At 33.5% G+C, this 21,082-nt stretch overlaps 4 non-coding genes across 4 annotated transcripts; all 4 read left to right on the forward strand.

Annotated features, from left to right (window-relative positions):
- Nucleotides 1–1,417: 1,417 nt before the first annotated feature.
- Nucleotides 1,418–1,609, forward strand: LOC146994315 (U2 spliceosomal RNA). Its single transcript, XR_015044246.1, has one exon. It is a non-coding gene; the product is annotated as a U2 spliceosomal RNA (small nuclear RNA).
- Nucleotides 1,610–7,294: 5,685 nt separating this feature from the next.
- On the forward strand, nt 7,295–7,486 carry LOC146994316 (U2 spliceosomal RNA). Its single transcript, XR_015044235.1, has one exon. It is a non-coding gene; the product is annotated as a U2 spliceosomal RNA (small nuclear RNA).
- A 5,686-nt stretch (nt 7,487–13,172) lies between these two features.
- On the forward strand, nt 13,173–13,364 carry LOC146994317 (U2 spliceosomal RNA). Its single transcript, XR_015044236.1, has one exon. It is a non-coding gene; the product is annotated as a U2 spliceosomal RNA (small nuclear RNA).
- A 5,697-nt stretch (nt 13,365–19,061) lies between these two features.
- On the forward strand, nt 19,062–19,253 carry LOC146994318 (U2 spliceosomal RNA). Its single transcript, XR_015044237.1, has one exon. It is a non-coding gene; the product is annotated as a U2 spliceosomal RNA (small nuclear RNA).
- The last annotated feature ends 1,829 nt before the right edge of the window (nt 19,254–21,082 follow it).

The following is a 21,082-nucleotide window of genomic DNA, read 5'->3' on the forward strand; positions in this document are numbered from 1 at the left end:
CCATAATCACACACACACTTCCTCCTTTGCAAGTTTTCTCTTTCTTTCTCTTTAAATGCTATTTTTAACGGTACAAATCTCTATCATAAAACCATGTTCTGCCGAATCTTGCGTCCATAAGCGCGCAAACGCGTTCATGTATCGTCTCATTAATACAAGAAGATGCTAATAGCTAATAAAGTATTATGGCTGAACTGAAAACTGCGTCTCGATTCAGATGTTAAATATAAACAAAACATTAAGAAGTTCCGAAAAATAATCGATTACGCGAGCTTTAATTAAGACTGGGTGAAATTTCAGTTGCTCAAGTAACATCTGATGTTTAATAAATGCAGGAAACGATGGTTAGTAAATTTCAAAACGGAAAAACATTAAAATAAGTATAAAAAGAATTTAATCTGAATTCTATTTCTATTAGCTTGGTTTGCACTGAAACTTATGAAATGATATAATTATATTGTTTCTTGACCACAACACCTAAAAATTGCAGTGGCTCTTATTATATTCATATTGATATAAATTCTAAAAGAAATTGCATTTGTTCTTAATATCTTTATATTTATTTTAACAAGCTAATAGAAATAGACACTAGATAATTTTTTTTAATATATATACATTTTTCTTTCTCTTTAGGAGGGAGGCTTGTTTTATAATTATTGTTTCTGTGTGAAATTTGAATTATGAGCAGCATAATATGGAAGGAAATTTCAGTGGACTTTATATCTGTTTTTTATATATATCTGATTTGGAAAAAAGTTATCGTAGACTTATACAAATACTATTCACACATGTAATAGTTCAGATATTTTACTTCTGCATTTTAAAAAATTTTCTTCCGCACGTAATAAAAAGCGAATTGTAAATTTTATTTGCTACACGAATTTTTCAAATCTTATCGCCTTAAAATGGCGAAAACATACTGTAAACTTGATAAGTACGTTTGCTTGTTGGTCTCATTTTGATTCGAAGGTGTCTTTCTAAAGCATCTTCTTTGCAGTCATTTAGCAGAGCTTATTTGTTTACGCCGGCTTCACTCTCCTCGCAAAGCGATACCACAGACGTACTCTGTATGTATTCCAGCCTCTTTGGGCCTAATAAATCGAATACAGAATTTGTACTACGATATTTGTTTTTGCTTCATTTAGTACGAAACAACATGTATATCTCTTGCCCAATACAGAAGTGATACTTGATATTGTGTTTACATATTGTAACAATTTGTACTACGATATATGTTTTTGCTTCATTTAGTACGAAACAACCTGTATATCTCTAGCCCAATACACAAGTGATACTTGATATTGTGTTTACATATTGTAATTTTGTGGCCTTCGCTAGGATGAGAGAAAAAACATTTGACCAGTAGTTAACAGTTAGAAGAAACTATGGGCAGTATTTCTTGCAACCACTACATGTTATCGCTTCTCGGCCTGTTGGCTAAGATCAAGTGTAGTAACTGTTCTTATCAGATTAAAATCTGATATGACACTTACAGAGTGTCCTGATTTTAATCTAATTTTTGAACACTCGGCTTGCGGTTAGGTATTTATACCGCCCTAGCCAAAGGTTGGCCCGTTATTGCACAACCTCCGGGAGCGGCCTTACTAAAATTAAGAAAAGAATTTGCACGTTGCTTGTTTCCCTAAGTCTCACAGCATGGCAGGAAAGAGAAAGGCAATGTTTATAATATGCTACACACAATATCATTATATCATATCACGTAGTATCACACATAAATATCATTTTCCGATAATACGTTCGTTATACGAAAAGTTAGTGCGTTTCGCAAATTTATTGCATAGATATAAAAGGGTATTCAGTTTCTTGTGTCAGGTATAGTTAATTATCCAGAAGTGTAGGAAAAATCGCAGACATTTCCGAAATTTAGTGCTATTATTCAGAGTAACTTTTAAAGTATTATTCGAAAAGAATAAAGCTAATTAAATTTATTTTTTAATTTTTAGTAAAGAACTAAACTACTTACATTATTAAATTTTAAAATATTTATAAACTGAGATACTCCTCACACGTGCAATCAGAGCTGTATTACGTGATATTTTAATTGACGTCCGCTTCTCCTTCATATGTTACTAAAACGTTAGCATTGAAAGATCTATAAAATTTAAAATATAAATATTTCCATTGTTTTCATTAACATTGTAGCTGGAAATTTTTGTTCAAAAATCTCAATTTGTATGCTCTGTGTTTTGGGAAAAGGGGCCATTGCATCAAACATTGGCAACACCTTATTTCTAAGCCCCGCCTACTAAGAGAAACACTGCATTCCTCATAAGATGAGTTGAATTTCTACTGAATGTCGATGGTGCGTATTTCTATTATTTATCCGATTATCGTATTTCTATTCTAGTATTATTTTTAAATGTTAAATATATAAGCATAATAATTCTTTTTCCTAAGTGCTTTTCGCCTATCATTATGTATTACTATTTGAAAACTGCAATGCATCATTTCAAAGATAAGCAGTGGTCACTTTTTTTAATATACATCGTTTCTCAAGATCTGCTAGTGATTTATACACATACGTGCAGCGCAATGGTTTAAGAACACTATTATTAAAATTCGAATTTGAAGAGGCAAGTCTAAAGTTGTTTAAGTAATGGTACGATTAAAGAAGTTCAGGTTTAGGGTAATTCTTTACGTATAAATTTGAAAGAGATGCTTACAATAACATCAAGTCATTTAAATTATATAGCTAGTAACAGGTTGATTGGTTAAGAGCCTTAGCTTTTTTTATACTTTCTTATTAAAAAAAATTATTTAGGAAATCTGCAGGAAGTATGGAAAATAATAAAATAAAGTTAAATACAAATAAAATATGATGCTTGTAATATAAACGCTGACACATTAAAATAAACTACATTCAACCATATTCTTTCCCGTTGGAAATTTTTTCTGTTTTGCTTTGTCTGTTCTTTAGTTACGGTTTGAACTCCAATGTTAATGACGAGCATGATCAGTCCGTTATATATGTTTCTTTGTGTATTTTACACGGAAAATACGTTCAGAAGCCTATCTGAATGTTATCCACATATTTAACATTTAATTCATTCACTTATTTTTGCATCTATAAAAATATTCGTTTTTTGAATTTTTAACAAAACTAAATTGAAATCTTCAGTTCCAGGTACACCTTCTTTTATTTCCAAGCCTCTTCTTCTGCGTACTGTGCTCTGAGGAGCAATTGTAGCTCCTAAATTTAAAATCGTTTAAATGTCAGTCGGAATTTCAAGAAGACGAATAAAATCAAATTACTAAATTTCAAATAACTTCGAATGTAATATATTCCAAATGATCAGAAAGTAAATGGAGGATTAATACCTGCATTTTTAGTTACAATGATTGGTTCGCATGTTTTTCTAATATCCCTAACCTACTTATTATGCTGAATTTTTTGCACACACAATCCACATTTTATTACGGTCATTTGCTGTTCTTATATTTTCACTCAGTCGTGCAGTCATGTTACGAATTTTGTATTTAGTTTGATATTTTTAGTAGAATTATAATTAAAATTTTTGAGTTTCCCCATCTATAGAGCGCGGGGTAAATTTTAACAGACAGCTGCAACGTCGGAAAAGTAAAAATATAGGAGCACGTGCTTCTAACACTGAACAAATGGATAACTCTTTAATTTCATTTGAAATGACAGAAACGTTATAGAATACTGTGTTAGCTGTAACCGTAATTCCATCCTCTTTGTTTACCGGAAATTGCGAGAAGTAAAGAAATTACTGGAAATTTTTGGCGACAGATTGAAAGCTGTAAAATACCGGAGAGAGACATCTTAGTTCAGTTGCTGAATTAGTGTTATTGCGCCTTGTTTTAGTACTGTGTGAATTGAAATATCAGATTTAGCTTTCTCTTTAGAAGCGCATTTTGTGGAGGGGGGGGGATTTTCTATCAATTAAAAATTTTTAGTAGTTTGAAGTCTAACTACTGATTATACTGCGTGATATTGTGAACACTTGTACGAATATCTCTGATGAAAATTCCAACGTTCTGTTATATTTCTTTTGATAAGGATAATTTTTGTGAAAATTTTATCACACTTTTTGCATTCATTCTGTTACGAACCCGTACGCAAGCAACACTTTTTGGTGTCATAGGGTTATTGAATGCCAGTGACAAGACGAATGGTGAACAAATAAGGCAGTTGATGTTTGGCATTCGCTGCGTTCAAAGAAGAGATGAAAGCTGAAGAAGTTCCGTTAAAGAAGAGATGGAACCTGTTAACGTAAAAATGAAACTGGGGAAAGAAAGATGGAAGCTGTTAAAGCAGAAATGAAAGCGCGACAAAAAAAAAAAAAAAAAAAGGATGGAAACTGATCATGAATTAGTTAAAGGGGAGAAAGTCGTTGAAGGAAAGATGGAATCTTGTCAAGAATCCGTTAAATCAGAGATAAGGGCTGCTAAAGAGGAAATGAAAAGTGAAATTACCTGCATAAGAGAAAACACATCTGAGGCTATGGAAGTCAGAACAGACTCAATTGAAAGTAAAGGTGGACAAATTGAAGCAAAGGTTTCTTCTGTCAAAGAACAAATAGAAAAGCGAGTTTTATCCGTGAACAACAAATCGTTTACAGAGTTTCTTGTGTCAAAAAAACAAACAGAAAGAAGATTTTTCTGCCGTCCAAACGCAAATCGAACAACAAATTGATGATAGGTTTTCTGCAGGCGCCAAAGAAGTTCACGTGTTGAAGAATTTCGTAGCGACGCCAGGGAGCAATACTGATGGTTTACCCATGCCTGCTCGTTCCTCTCTGAATCTATCCAAGTATGATGAGAAGAGCTCCTCTCATATATATATAAGACACAATTTTCTATAGTGGCGGATGCGAATGCATGGGATTCACAAGTTAAGGCCTGTCGTCTCGCCTCTTCTCTAAGAGCAGACGCTGCGGATATTCTTCAACCTCGTTCAGAAAACCAGAGACTAGACTTTGAAGCTCTAACCGACAGAAGTGTTTAAAAGAGTACAGCAGGCTTCAATTAAAATCGTCTCACCATAATCCCCCAGAAACACTTCAGGAACATGCCACGGATGTCGAAAAGTTCTCATCTCGCCTTTTTTTTAGAATGCCCGTCAGAAACAAGAGAAATCCTGTTCTTGCAGTACTTCATGGACATCATCTGCGAACCTGAATTATAGAAAGCACTGCGAATGGCGGATGTCAAGGACTTAAAAAAAAAGCACTGGGGTGTACTCCATGAAATTGGAGGTGGAAATTCTCCTTTTCACCTCTCTGGAATGGGATTACATATCTTGCTATCCGAGCCGTGTTGCTGTGTATTTTTTATTACTCACTACATCTATACCATTAGATGTTCCTAAAAAGGTTAGCGATAAAAGAACTTATACATTATCAAGTAAAGTTTTTTCAGTGATTTTCTCCTGTTTCCGTACCTAAGATTTTTCAAAATCAATATCTGCATTAAAAATGGGTTATAATATCAAACTCCAGCTACAGCTTATTTCTAAGCACCACGCACTGCGAGACGCTGGCGCTGTGCATACAGTGTTTTGAATTCTTTATTGCAGAAAAAAAGTGAAAAAAAAATTAAATAGAAATAATATAGGACGTTAATAATATAAAATTGTGACACTTTAAAGTAAGCCATATTCAATTATATTCTTCATCCTTTGCAAGGCCCCACCAGCGGCCGAGCGGTAAAGTCGCTGAACACTGGTAGTTCGGTCCGAGGTTCGAATCCCGCGAACGGGCTGGCTGCATGGGCGTTTTCGTGGTTTTCATGCTGCATGGGCGTGCATGTGTAACGTCTATACGAGCCAGTTTCCCTTAGAAAGTCCTCCACGAAGGCATACCTCCTCTTAGGCAGATAGCCCTCGAGGCTTTGCCATAATCACACACACACTTCCTCCTTTGCAAGTTTTCTCTTTCTTTCTCTTTAAATGCTATTTTTAACGGTACAAATCTCTATCATAAAACCATGTTCTGCCGAATCTTGCGTCCATAAGCGCGCAAACGCGTTCATGTATCGTCTCATTAATACAAGAAGATGCTAATAGCTAATAAAGTATTATGGCTGAACTGAAAACTGCGTCTCGATTCAGATGTTAAATATAAACAAAACATTAAGAAGTTCCGAAAAATAATCGATTACGCGAGCTTTAATTAAGACTGGGTGAAATTTCAGTTGCTCAAGTAACATCTGATGTTTAATAAATGCAGGAAACGATGGTTAGTAAATTTCAAAACGGAAAAACATTAAAATAAGTATAAAAAGAATTTAATCTGAATTCTATTTCTATTAGCTTGGTTTGCACTGAAACTTATGAAATGATATAATTACATTGTTTCTTGACCACAACACCTAAAAATTGCAGTGGCTCTTATTATATTCATATTGATATAAATTCTAAAAGAAATTGCATTTGTTCTTAATATCTTTATATTTATTTTAACAAGCTAATAGAAATAGACACTAGATAATTTTTTTTAATATATATACATTTTTCTTTCTCTTTAGGAGGGAGGCTTGTTTTATAATTATTGTTTCTGTGTGAAATTTGAATTATGAGCAGCATAATATGGAAGGAAATTTCAGTGGACTTTATATCTGTTTTTTATATATATCTGATTTGGAAAAAAGTTATCGTAGACTTATACAAATACTATTCACACATGTAATAGTTCAGATATTTTACTTCTGCATTTTAAAAAATTTTCTTCCGCACGTAATAAAAAGCGAATTGTAAATTTTATTTGCTACACGAATTTTTCAAATCTTATCGCCTTAAAATGGCGAAAACATACTGTAAACTTGATAAGTACGTTTGCTTGTTGGTCTCATTTTGATTCGAAGGTGTCTTTCTAAAGCATCTTCTTTGCAGTCATTTAGCAGAGCTTATTTGTTTACGCCGGCTTCACTCTCCTCGCAAAGCGATACCACAGACGTACTCTGTATGTATTCCAGCCTCTTTGGGCCTAATAAATCGAATACAGAATTTGTACTACGATATTTGTTTTTGCTTCATTTAGTACGAAACAACATGTATATCTCTTGCCCAATACAGAAGTGATACTTGATATTGTGTTTACATATTGTAACAATTTGTACTACGATATATGTTTTTGCTTCATTTAGTACGAAACAACCTGTATATCTCTAGCCCAATACACAAGTGATACTTGATATTGTGTTTACATATTGTAATTTTGTGGCCTTCGCTAGGATGAGAGAAAAAACATTTGACCAGTAGTTAACAGTTAGAAGAAACTATGGGCAGTATTTCTTGCAACCCCTACATGTTATCGCTTCTCGGCCTGTTGGCTAAGATCAAGTGTAGTATCTGTTCTTATCAGATTAAAATCTGATATGACACTTACAGAGTGTCCTGATTTTAATCTAATTTTTGAACACTCGGCTTGCGGTTAGGTATTTATACCGCCCTAGCCAAAGGTTGGCCCGTTATTGCACAACCTCCGGGAGCGGCCTTACTAAAATTAAGAAAAGAATTTGCACGTTGCTTGTTTCCCTAAGTCTCACAGCATGGCAGGAAAGAGAAAGGCAATGTTTATAATATGCTACACACAATATCATTATATCATATCACGTAGTATCACACATAAATATCATTTTCCGATAATACGTTCGTTATACGAAAAGTTAGTGCGTTTCGCAAATTTATTGCATAGATATAAAAGGGTATTCAGTTTCTTGTGTCAGGTATAGTTAATTATCCAGAAGTGTAGGAAAAATCGCAGACATTTCCGAAATTTAGTGCTATTATTCAGAGTAACTTTTAAAGTATTATTCGAAAAGAATAAAGCTAATTAAATTTATTTTTTAATTTTTAGTAAAGAACTAAACTACTTACATTATTAAATTTTAAAATATTTATAAACTGAGATACTCCTTACACGTGCAATCAGAGCTGTATTACGTGATATTTTAATTGACGTCCGCTTCTCCTTCATATGTTATTAAAACGTTAGCATTGAAAGATCTATAAAATTTAAAATATAAATATTTCCATTGTTTTCATTAACATTGTAGCTGGAAATTTTTGTTCAAAAATTTCAATTTGTATGCTCTGTGTTTTGGGAAAAGGGGCCATTGCATCAAACATTGGCAACACCTTATTTCTAAGCCCCGCCTACTAAGAGAAACACTGCATTCCTCATAAGATGAGTTGAATTTCTACTGAATGTCGATGGTGCGTATTTCTATTATTTATGCGATTATGGTATTTCTATTCTAGTATTATTTTTAAATGTTAAATATATAAGCATAATAATTCTTTTTCCTAAGTGCTTTTCGCCTATCATTATGTATTACTATTTGAAAACTGCAATGCATCATTTCAAAGATAAGCAGTGGTCACTTTTTTTAATATACATCGTTTCTCAAGATCTGCTAGTGATTTATACACATACGTGCAGCGCAATGGTTTAAGAACACTATTATTAAAATTCGAATTTGAAGAGGCAAGTCTAAAGTTGTTTAAGTAATGGTACGATTAAAGAAGTTCAGGTTTAGGGTAATTCTTTACGTATAAATTTGAAAGAGATGCTTACAATAACATCAAGTCATTTAAATTATATAGCTAGTAACAGGTTGATTGGTTAAGAGCCTTAGCTTTTTTTATACTTTCTTATTAAAAAAAATTATTTAGGAAATCTGCAGGAAGTATGGAAAATAATAAAATAAAGTTAAATACAAATAAAATATGATGCTTGTAATATAAACGCTGACACATTAAAATAAACTACATTCAACCATATTCTTTCCCGTTGGAAATTTTTTCTGTTTTGCTTTGTCTGTTCTTTAGTTACGGTTTGAACTCCAATGTTAATGACGAGCATGATCAGTCCGTTATATATGTTTCTTTGTGTATTTTACACGGAAAATACGTTCAGAAGCCTATCTGAATGTTATCCACATATTTAACATTTAATTCATTCACTTATTTTTGCATCTATAAAAATATTCGTTTTTTGAATTTTTAACAAAACTAAATTGAAATCTTCAGTTCCAGGTACACCTTCTTTTATTTCCAAGCCTCTTCTTCTGCGTACTGTGCTCTGAGGAGCAATTGTAGCTCCTAAATTTAAAATCGTTTAAATGTCAGTCGGAATTTCAAGAAGACGAATAAAATCAAATTACTAAATTTCAAATAACTTCGAATGTAATATATTCCAAATGATCAGAAAGTAAATGGAGGATTAATACCTGCATTTTTAGTTACAATGATTGGTTCGCATGTTTTTCTAATATCCCTAACCTACTTATTATGCTGAATTTTTTGCACACACAATCCACATTTTATTACGGTCATTTGCTGTTCTTATATTTTCACTCAGTCGTGCAGTCATGTTACGAATTTTGTATTTAGTTTGATATTTTTAGTAGAATTATAATTAAAATTTTTGAGTTTCCCCATCTATAGAGCGCGGGGTAAATTTTAACAGACAGCTGCAACGTCGGAAAAGTAAAAATATAGGAGCACGTGCTTCTAACACTGAACAAATGGATAACTCTTTAATTTCATTTGAAATGACAGAAACGTTATAGAATACTGTGTTAGCTGTAACCGTAATTCCATCCTCTTTGTTTACCGGAAATTGCGAGAAGTAAAGAAATTACTGGAAATTTTTGGCGACAGATTGAAAGCTGTAAAATACCGGAGAGAGACATCTTAGTTCAGTTGCTGAATTAGTGTTATTGCGCCTTGTTTTAGTACTGTGTGAATTGAAATATCAGATTTAGCTTTCTCTTTAGAAGCGCATTTTGTGGAGGGGGGGGGATTTTCTATCAATTAAAAATTTTTAGTAGTTTGAAGTCTAACTACTGATTATACTGCGTGATATTGTGAACACTTGTACGAATATCTCTGATGAAAATTCCAACGTTCTGTTATATTTCTTTTGATAAGGATAATTTTTGTGAAAATTTTATCACACTTTTTGCATTCATTCTGTTACGAACCCGTACGCAAGCAACACTTTTTGGTGTCATAGGGTTATTGAATGCCAGTGACAAGACGAATGGTGAACAAATAAGGCAGTTGATGTTTGGCATTCGCTGCGTTCAAAGAAGAGATGAAAGCTGAAGAAGTTCCGTTAAAGAAGAGATGGAACCTGTTAACGTAAAAATGAAACTGGGGAAAGAAAGATGGAAGCTGTTAAAGCAGAAATGAAAGCGCGACAAAAAAAAAAAAAAAAAAAGGATGGAAACTGATCATGAATTAGTTAAAGGGGAGAAAGTCGTTGAAGGAAAGATGGAATCTTGTCAAGAATCCGTTAAATCAGAGATAAGGGCTGCTAAAGAGGAAATGAAAAGTGAAATTACCTGCATAAGAGAAAACACATCTGAGGCTATGGAAGTCAGAACAGACTCAATTGAAAGTAAAGGTGGACAAATTGAAGCAAAGGTTTCTTCTGTCAAAGAACAAATAGAAAAGCGAGTTTTATCCGTGAACAACAAATCGTTTACAGAGTTTCTTGTGTCAAAAAAACAAACAGAAAGAAGATTTTTCTGCCGTCCAAACGCAAATCGAACAACAAATTGATGATAGGTTTTCTGCAGGCGCCAAAGAAGTTCACGTGTTGAAGAATTTCGTAGCGACGCCAGGGAGCAATACTGATGGTTTACCCATGCCTGCTCGTTCCTCTCTGAATCTATCCAAGTATGATGAGAAGAGCTCCTCTCATATATATATAAGACACAATTTTCTATAGTGGCGGATGCGAATGCATGGGATTCACAAGTTAAGGCCTGTCGTCTCGCCTCTTCTCTAAGAGCAGACGCTGCGGATATTCTTCAACCTCGTTCAGAAAACCAGAGACTAGACTTTGAAGCTCTAACCGACAGAAGTGTTTAAAAGAGTACAGCAGGCTTCAATTAAAATCGTCTCACCATAATCCCCCAGAAACACTTCAGGAACATGCCACGGATGTCGAAAAGTTCTCATCTCGCCTTTTTTTTAGAATGCCCGTCAGAAACAAGAGAAATCCTGTTCTTGCAGTACTTCATGGACATCATCTGCGAACCTGAATTATAGAAAGCACTGCGAATGGCGGATGTCAAGGACTTAAAAAAAAAAGCACTGGGGTGTACTCCATGAAATTGGAGGTGGAAATTCTCCTTTTCACCTCTCTGGAATGGGATTACATATCTTGCTATCCGAGCCGTGTTGCTGTGTATTTTTTATTACTCACTACATCTATACCATTAGATGTTCCTAAAAAGGTTAGCGATAAAAGAACTTATACATTATCAAGTAAAGTTTTTTCAGTGATTTTCTCCTGTTTCCGTACCTAAGATTTTTCAAAATCAATATCTGCATTAAAAATGGGTTATAATATCAAACTCCAGCTACAGCTTATTTCTAAGCACCACGCACTGCGAGACGCTGGCGCTGTGCATACAGTGTTTTGAATTCTTTATTGCAGAAAAAAAGTGAAAAAAAAATTAAATAGAAATAATATAGGACGTTAATAATATAAAATTGTGACACTTTAAAGTAAGCCATATTCAATTATATTCTTCATCCTTTGCAAGGCCCCACCAGCGGCCGAGCGGTAAAGTCGCTGAACACTGGTAGTTCGGTCCGAGGTTCGAATCCCGCGAACGGGCTGGCTGCATGGGCGTTTTCGTGGTTTTCATGCTGCATGGGCGTGCATGTGTAACGTCTATACGAGCCAGTTTCCCTTAGAAAGTCCTCCACGAAGGCATACCTCCTCTTAGGCAGATAGCCCTCGAGGCTTTGCCATAATCACACACACACTTCCTCCTTTGCAAGTTTTCTCTTTCTTTCTCTTTAAATGCTATTTTTAACGGTACAAATCTCTATCATAAAACCATGTTCTGCCGAATCTTGCGTCCATAAGCGCGCAAACGCGTTCATGTATCGTCTCATTAATACAAGAAGATGCTAATAGCTAATAAAGTATTATGGCTGAACTGAAAACTGCGTCTCGATTCAGATGTTAAATATAAACAAAACATTAAGAAGTTCCGAAAAATAATCGATTACGCGAGCTTTAATTAAGACTGGGTGAAATTTCAGTTGCTCAAGTAACATCTGATGTTTAATAAATGCAGGAAACGATGGTTAGTAAATTTCAAAACGGAAAAACATTAAAATAAGTATAAAAAGAATTTAATCTGAATTCTATTTCTATTAGCTTGGTTTGCACTGAAACTTATGAAATGATATAATTACATTGTTTCTTGACCACAACACCTAAAAATTGCAGTGGCTCTTATTATATTCATATTGATATAAATTCTAAAAGAAATTGCATTTGTTCTTAATATCTTTATATTTATTTTAACAAGCTAATAGAAATAGACACTAGATAATTTTTTTTAATATATATACATTTTTCTTTCTCTTTAGGAGGGAGGCTTGTTTTATAATTATTGTTTCTGTGTGAAATTTGAATTATGAGCAGCATAATATGGAAGGAAATTTCAGTGGACTTTATATCTGTTTTTTATATATATCTGATTTGGAAAAAAGTTATCGTAGACTTATACAAATACTATTCACACATGTAATAGTTCAGATATTTTACTTCTGCATTTTAAAAAATTTTCTTCCGCACGTAATAAAAAGCGAATTGTAAATTTTATTTGCTACACGAATTTTTCAAATCTTATCGCCTTAAAATGGCGAAAACATACTGTAAACTTGATAAGTACGTTTGCTTGTTGGTCTCATTTTGATTCGAAGGTGTCTTTCTAAAGCATCTTCTTTGCAGTCATTTAGCAGAGCTTATTTGTTTACGCCGGCTTCACTCTCCTCGCAAAGCGATACCACAGACGTACTCTGTATGTATTCCAGCCTCTTTGGGCCTAATAAATCGAATACAGAATTTGTACTACGATATTTGTTTTTGCTTCATTTAGTACGAAACAACATGTATATCTCTTGCCCAATACAGAAGTGATACTTGATATTGTGTTTACATATTGTAACAATTTGTACTACGATATATGTTTTTGCTTCATTTAGTACGAAACAACCTGTATATCTCTAGCCCAATACACAAGTGATACTTGATATTGTGTTTACATATTGTAATTTTGTGGCCTTCGCTAGGATGAGAGAAAAAACATTTGACCAGTAGTTAACAGTTAGAAGAAACTATGGGCAGTATTTCTTGCAACCCCTACATGTTATCGCTTCTCGGCCTGTTGGCTAAGATCAAGTGTAGTATCTGTTCTTATCAGATTAAAATCTGATATGACACTTACAGAGTGTCCTGATTTTAATCTAATTTTTGAACACTCGGCTTGCGGTTAGGTATTTATACCGCCCTAGCCAAAGGTTGGCCCGTTATTGCACAACCTCCGGGAGCGGCCTTACTAAAATTAAGAAAAGAATTTGCACGTTGCTTGTTTCCCTAAGTCTCACAGCATGGCAGGAAAGAGAAAGGCAATGTTTATAATATGCTACACACAATATCATTATATCATATCACGTAGTATCACACATAAATATCATTTTCCGATAATACGTTCGTTATACGAAAAGTTAGTGCGTTTCGCAAATTTATTGCATAGATATAAAAGGGTATTCAGTTTCTTGTGTCAGGTATAGTTAATTATCCAGAAGTGTAGGAAAAATCGCAGACATTTCCGAAATTTAGTGCTATTATTCAGAGTAACTTTTAAAGTATTATTCGAAAAGAATAAAGCTAATTAAATTTATTTTTTAATTTTTAGTAAAGAACTAAACTACTTACATTATTAAATTTTAAAATATTTATAAACTGAGATACTCCTTACACGTGCAATCAGAGCTGTATTACGTGATATTTTAATTGACGTCCGCTTCTCCTTCATATGTTATTAAAACGTTAGCATTGAAAGATCTATAAAATTTAAAATATAAATATTTCCATTGTTTTCATTAACATTGTAGCTGGAAATTTTTGTTCAAAAATTTCAATTTGTATGCTCTGTGTTTTGGGAAAAGGGGCCATTGCATCAAACATTGGCAACACCTTATTTCTAAGCCCCGCCTACTAAGAGAAACACTGCATTCCTCATAAGATGAGTTGAATTTCTACTGAATGTCGATGGTGCGTATTTCTATTATTTATGCGATTATGGTATTTCTATTCTAGTATTATTTTTAAATGTTAAATATATAAGCATAATAATTCTTTTTCCTAAGTGCTTTTCGCCTATCATTATGTATTACTATTTGAAAACTGCAATGCATCATTTCAAAGATAAGCAGTGGTCACTTTTTTTAATATACATCGTTTCTCAAGATCTGCTAGTGATTTATACACATACGTGCAACGCAATGGTTTAAGAACACTATTTTTAAAATTCGAATTTGAAGAGGCAAGTCTAAAGTTGTTTAAGTAATGGTACGATTAAAGAAGTTCAGGTTTAGGGTAATTCTTTACGTATAAATTTGAAAGAGATGCTTACAATAACATCAAGTCATTTAAATTATATAGCTAGTAACAGGTTGATTGGTTAAGAGGCTTAGCTTTTTTTATACTTTCTTATTAAAAAAAAATATTTAGGAAATCTGCAGGAAGTATGGAAAATAATAAAATAAAGTTAAATACAAATAAAATATGATGCTTGTAATATAAACGCTGACACATTAAAATAAACTACATTCAACCATATTCTTTCCCGTTGGAAATTTTTTCTGTTTTGCTTTGTCTGTTCTTTAGTTACGGTTTGAACTCCAATGTTAATGACGAGCATGATCAGTCCGTTATATATGTTTCTTTGTGTATTTTACACGGAAAATACGTTCAGAAGCCTATCTGAATGTTATCCACATATTTAACATTTAATTCATTCACTTATTTTTGCATCTATAAAAATATTCGTTTTTTGAATTTTTAAGAAAACTAAATTGAAATCTTCAGTTCCAGGTACACCTTCTTTTATTTCCAAGCCTCTTCTTCTGCGTACTGTGCTCTGAGGAGCAATTGTAGCTCCTAAATTTAAAATCGTTTAAATGTCAGTCGGAATTTCAAGAAGACGAATAAAATCAAATTACTAAATTTCAAATAACTTCGAATGTAATATATTCCAAATGATCAGAAAGTATATGGAGGATTAATACCTGCATTTTTAGTTACAATGATTGGTTCGCATGTTTTTCTAATATCCCTAACCTACTTATTATGCTGAATTTTTTGCACACACAATCCACATTTTATTACGGTCATTTGCTGTTTTTATATTTTCACTTGTTATATGTCATGTTACGAATTTTGTATTTAGTTTGATATTTTTAGTAGAATTATAATTAAAATTTTTGAGTTTCCCCATCTATACAGCGCGGGGTAAATTTTAACAGACAGCTGCAACGTCGGAAAAGTAAAAATATAGGAGCACGTGCTTCTAACACTGAACAAATGGATAACTCTTTAATTTCATTTGAAATGACAGAAACGTTATAGAATACTGTGTTAGCTGTAACCGTAATTCCATCCTCTTTGTTTACCGGAAATTGCGAGAAGTAAAGAAATTACTGGAAATTTTTGGCGACCGATTGAAAGCTGTAAAATACCGGAGAGAGACATCTTAGTTCAGTTGCTGAATTAGTGTTATTGCGCCTTGTTTTAGTACTGTGTGAATTGAAATATCAGATTTAGCTTTCTCTTTCGAAGCGCATTTTGTGGAGGGGGGGATTTTCTATCAATTAAAAATTTTAGTAGTTTGAAGTCTAACTACTGATTATACTGCGTGATATTGTGAACACTTGTACGAATATCTCTGATGAAAATTCCAACGTTCTGTTATATTTCTTTTGATAAGGATAATTTTTGTGAAAATTTTATCACACTTTTTGCATTCATTCTGTTACGAACCCGTACGCAAGCAACACTTTTTGGTGTCATAGGGTTATTGAATGCCAGTGACAAGACGAATGGTGAACAAATAAGGCAGTTGATGTTTGGAATTCGCTGCGTTCAAAGAAGAAATGAAAGCTGAAGAAGTTCCGTTAAAGAAGAGATGGAACCTGTTAACGTAAAAATGAAACTGGGGAAAGAAAGATGGAACTGTTAAAGCAGAAATGAAAGCGCGACAAAAAAAAAAAAAAAAAAAAAAAAAAAAAAAAAAAAAGGATGGAAACTGATCATGAATTAGTTAAAGGGGAGAAAGTCGTTGAAGGAAAGATGGAATCTTGTCAAGAATCCGTTAAATCAGAGATAAGGGCTGCTAAAGAGGAAATGAAAAGTGAAATTACCTGCATAAGAGAAAACACATCTGAGGCTATGGAAGTCAGAACAGACTCAATTGAAAGTAAAGGTGGACAAATTGAAGCAAAGGTTTCTTCTGTCAAAGAACAAATAGAAAAGCGAGTTTTATCCGTGAACAACAAATCGTTTACAGAGTTTCTTGTGTCAAAAAAACAAACAGAAAGAAGATTTTTCTGCCGTCCAAACGCAAATCGAACAACAAATTGATGATAGGTTTTCTGCAGGCGCCAAAGAAGTTCACGTGTTGAAGAATTTCGTAGCGACGCCAGGGAGCAATACTGATGGTTTACCCATGCCTGCTCGTTCCTCTCTGAATCTATCCAAGTATGATGAGAAGAGCTCCTCTCATATATATATAAGACACAATTTTCTATAGTGGCGGATGCGAATGCATGGGATTCACAAGTTAAGGCCTGTCGTCTCGCCTCTTCTCTAAGAGCAGACGCTGCGGATATTCTTCAACCTCGTTCAGAAAACCAGAGACTAGACTTTGAAGCTCTAACCGACAGAAGTGTTTAAAAGAGTACAGCAGGCTTCAATTAAAATCGTCTCACCATAATCCCCCAGAAACACTTCAGGAACATGCCACGGATGTCGAAAAGTTCTCATCTCGCCTTTTTTTTAGAATGCCCGTCAGAAACAAGAGAAATCCTGTTCTTGCAGTACTTCATGGACATCATCTGGGAACCTGAATTATAGAAAGCACTGCGAATGGCGGATGTCAAGGACTTAAAAAAAAAGCACTGGGGTGTACTCCATGAAATTGGAGGTGGAAATTCTCCTTTTCACCTCTCTGGAATGGGATTACATATCTTGCTATCCGAGCCGTGTTGCTGTGTATTTTTTATTACTCACTACATCTATACCATTAGATGTTCCTAAAAAGGTTAGCGATAAAAGAACTTATACATTATCAAGTAAAGTTTTTTCAGTGATTTTCTCCTGTTTCCGTACCTAAGATTTTTCAAAATCAATATCTGCATTAAAAATGGGTTATAATATCAAACTCCAGCTACAGCTTATTTCTAAGCACCACGCACTGCGAGACGCTGGCGCTGTGCATACAGTGTTTTGAATTCTTTATTGCAGAAAAAAAGTGAAAAAAAAATTAAATAGAAATAATATAGGACGTTAATAATATAAAATTGTGACACTTTAAAGTAAGCCATATTCAATTATATTCTTCATCCTTTGCAAGGCCCCACCAGCGGCCGAGCGGTAAAGTCGCTGAACACTGGTAGTTCGGTCCGAGGTTCGAATCCCGCGAACGGGCTGGCTGCATGGGCGTTTTCGTGGTTTTCATGCTGCATGGGCGTGCATGTGTAACGTCTATACGAGCCAGTTTCCCTTAGAAAGTCCTCCACGAAGGCATACCTCCTCTTAGGCAGATAGCCCTCGAGGCTTTGCCATAATCACACACACACTTCCTCCTTTGCAAGTTTTCTCTTTCTTTCTCTTTAAATGCTATTTTTAACGGTACAAATCTCTATCATAAAACCATGTTCTGCCGAATCTTGCGTCCATAAGCGCGCAAACGCGTTCATGTATCGTCTCATTAATACAAGAAGATGCTAATAGCTAATAAAGTATTATGGCTGAACTGAAAACTGCGTCTCGATTCAGATGTTAAATATAAACAAAACATTAAGAAGTTCCGAAAAATAATCGATTACGCGAGCTTTAATTAAGACTGGGTGAAATTTCAGTTGCTCAAGTAACATCTGATGTTTAATAAATGCAGGAAACGATGGTTAGTAAATTTCAAAACGGAAAAACATTAAAATAAGTATAAAAAGAATTTAATCTGAATTCTATTTCTATTAGCTTGGTTTGCACTGAAACTTATGAAATGATATAATTACATTGTTTCTTGACCACAACACCTAAAAATTGCAGTGGCTCTTATTATATTCATATTGATATAAATTCTAAAAGAAATTGCATTTGTTCTTAATATCTTTATATTTATTTTAACAAGCTAATAGAAATAGACACTAGATAATTTTTTTTAATATATATACATTTTTCTTTCTCTTTAGGAGGGAGGCTTGTTTTATAATTATTGTTTCTGTGTGAAATTTGAATTATGAGCAGCATAATATGGAAGGAAATTTCAGTGGACTTTATATCTGTTTTTTATATATATCTGATTTGGAAAAAAGTTATCGTAGACTTATACAAATACTATTCATACATGTAATAGTTCAGATATTTTACTTCTGCATTTTAAAAAATTTTCTTCCGCACGTAATAAAAAGCGAATTGTAAATTTTATTTGCTACACGAATTTTTCAAATCTTATCGCCTTAAAATGGCGAAAACATACTGTAAACTTGATAAGTACGTTTGCTTGTTGGTCTCATTTTGATTCGAAGGTGTCTTTCTAAAGCATCTTCTTTGCAGTCATTTAGCAGAGCTTATTTGTTTACGCCGGCTTCACTCTCCTCGCAAAGCGATACCACAGACGTACTCTGTATGTATTCCAGCCTCTTTGGGCCTAATAAATCGAATACAGAATTTGTACTACGATATTTGTTTTTGCTTCATTTAGTACGAAACAACATGTATATCTCTTGCCCAATACAGAAGTGATACTTGATATTGTGTTTACATATTGTAACAATTTGTACTACGATATATGTTTTTGCTTCATTTAGTACGAAACAACCTGTATATCTCTAGCCCAATACACAAGTGATACTTGATATTGTGTTTACATATTGTAATTTTGTGGCCTTCGCTAGGATGAGAGAAAAAACATTTGACCAGTAGTTAACAGTTAGAAGAAACTATGGGCAGTATTTCTTGCAACCACTACATGTTATCGCTTCTCGGCCTGTTGGCTAAGATCAAGTGTAGTATCTGTTCTTATCAGATTAAAATCTGATATGACACTTACAGAGTGTCCTGATTTTAATCTAATTTTTGAACACTCGGCTTGCGGTTAGGTATTTATACCGCCCTAGCCAAAGGTTGGCCCGTTATTGCACAACCTCCGGGAGCGGCCTTACTAAAATTAAGAAAAGAATTTGCACGTTGCTTGTTTCCCTAAGTCTCACAGCATGGCAGGAAAGAGAAAGGCAATGTTTATAATATGCTACACACAATATCATTATATCATATCACGTAGTATCACACATAAATATCATTTTCCGATAATACGTTCGTTATACGAAAAGTTAGTGCGTTTCGCAAATTTATTGCATAGATATAAAAGGGTATTCAGTTTCTTGTGTCAGGTATAGTTAATTATCCAGAAGTGTAGGAAAAATCGCAGACATTTCCGAAATTTAGTGCTATTATTCAGAGTAACTTTTAAAGTATTATTCGAAAAGAATAAAGCTAATTAAATTTATTTTTTAATTTTTAGTAAAGAACTAAACTACTTACATTATTAAATTTTAAAATATTTATAAACTGAGATACTCCTCACACGTGCAATCAGAGCTGTATTACGTGATATTTTAATTGACGTCCGCTTCTCCTTCATATGTTACTAAAACGTTAGCATTGAAAGATCTATAAAATTTAAAATATAAATATTTCCATTGTTTTCATTAACATTGTAGCTGGAAATTTTTGTTCAAAAATTTCAATTTGTATGCTCTGTGTTTTGGGAAAAGGGGCCATTGCATCAAACATTGGCAACACCTTATTTCTAAGCCCCGCCTACTAAGAGAAACACTGCATTCCTCATAAGATGAGTTGAATTTCTACTGAATGTCGATGGTGCGTATTTCTATTATTTATGCGATTATGGTATTTCTATTCTAGTATTATTTTTAAATGTTAAATATATAAGCATAATAATTCTTTTTCCTAAGTGCTTTTCGCCTATCATTATGTATTACTATTTGAAAACTGCAATGCATCATTTCAAAGATAAGCAGTGGTCACTTTTTTTAATATACATCGTTTCTCAAGATCTGCTAGTGATTTATACACATACGTGCAACGCAATGGTTTAAGAACACTATTTTTAAAATTCGAATTTGAAGAGGCAAGTCTAAAGTTGTTTAAGTAATGGTACGATTAAAGAAGTTCAGGTTTAGGGTAATTCTTTACGTATAAATTTGAAAGAGATGCTTACAATAACATCAAGTCATTTAAATTATATAGCTAGTAACAGGTTGATTGGTTAAGAGGCTTAGCTTTTTTTATACTTTCTTATTAAAAAAAAATATTTAGGAAATCTGCAGGAAGTATGGAAAATAATAAAATAAAGTTAAATACAAATAAAATATGATGCTTGTAATATAAACGCTGACACATTAAAATAAACTACATTCAACCATATTCTTTCCCGTTGGAAATTTTTTCTGTTTTGCTTTGTCTGTTCTTTAGTTACGGTTTGAACTCCAATGTTAATGACGAGCATGATCAGTCCGTTATATATGTTTCTTTGTGTATTTTACACGGAAAATACGTTCAGAAGCCTATCTGAATGTTATCCACATATTTAACATTTAATTCATTCACTTATTTTTGCATCTATAAAAATATTCGTTTTTTGAATTTTTAAGAAAACTAAATTGAAATCTTCAGTTCCAGGTACACCTTCTTTTATTTCCAAGCCTCTTCTTCTGCGTACTGTGCTCTGAGGAGCAATTGTAGCTCCTAAATTTAAAATCGTTTAAATGTCAGTCGGAATTTCAAGAAGACGAATAAAATCAAATTACTAAATTTCAAATAACTTCGAATGTAATATATTCCAAATGATCAGAAAGTATATGGAGGATTAATACCTGCATTTTTAGTTACAATGATTGGTTCGCATGTTTTTCTAATATCCCTAACCTACTTATTATGCTGAATTTTTTGCACACACAATCCACATTTTATTA

The sequence above is a fragment of the Stegodyphus dumicola genome, chromosome 11 (assembly GCF_044657685.1).
Source record: "Stegodyphus dumicola isolate Sdum_Otavi_A_Nest chromosome 11, ASM4465768v1".
Taxonomy (NCBI): domain Eukaryota; kingdom Metazoa; phylum Arthropoda; class Arachnida; order Araneae; family Eresidae; genus Stegodyphus; species Stegodyphus dumicola.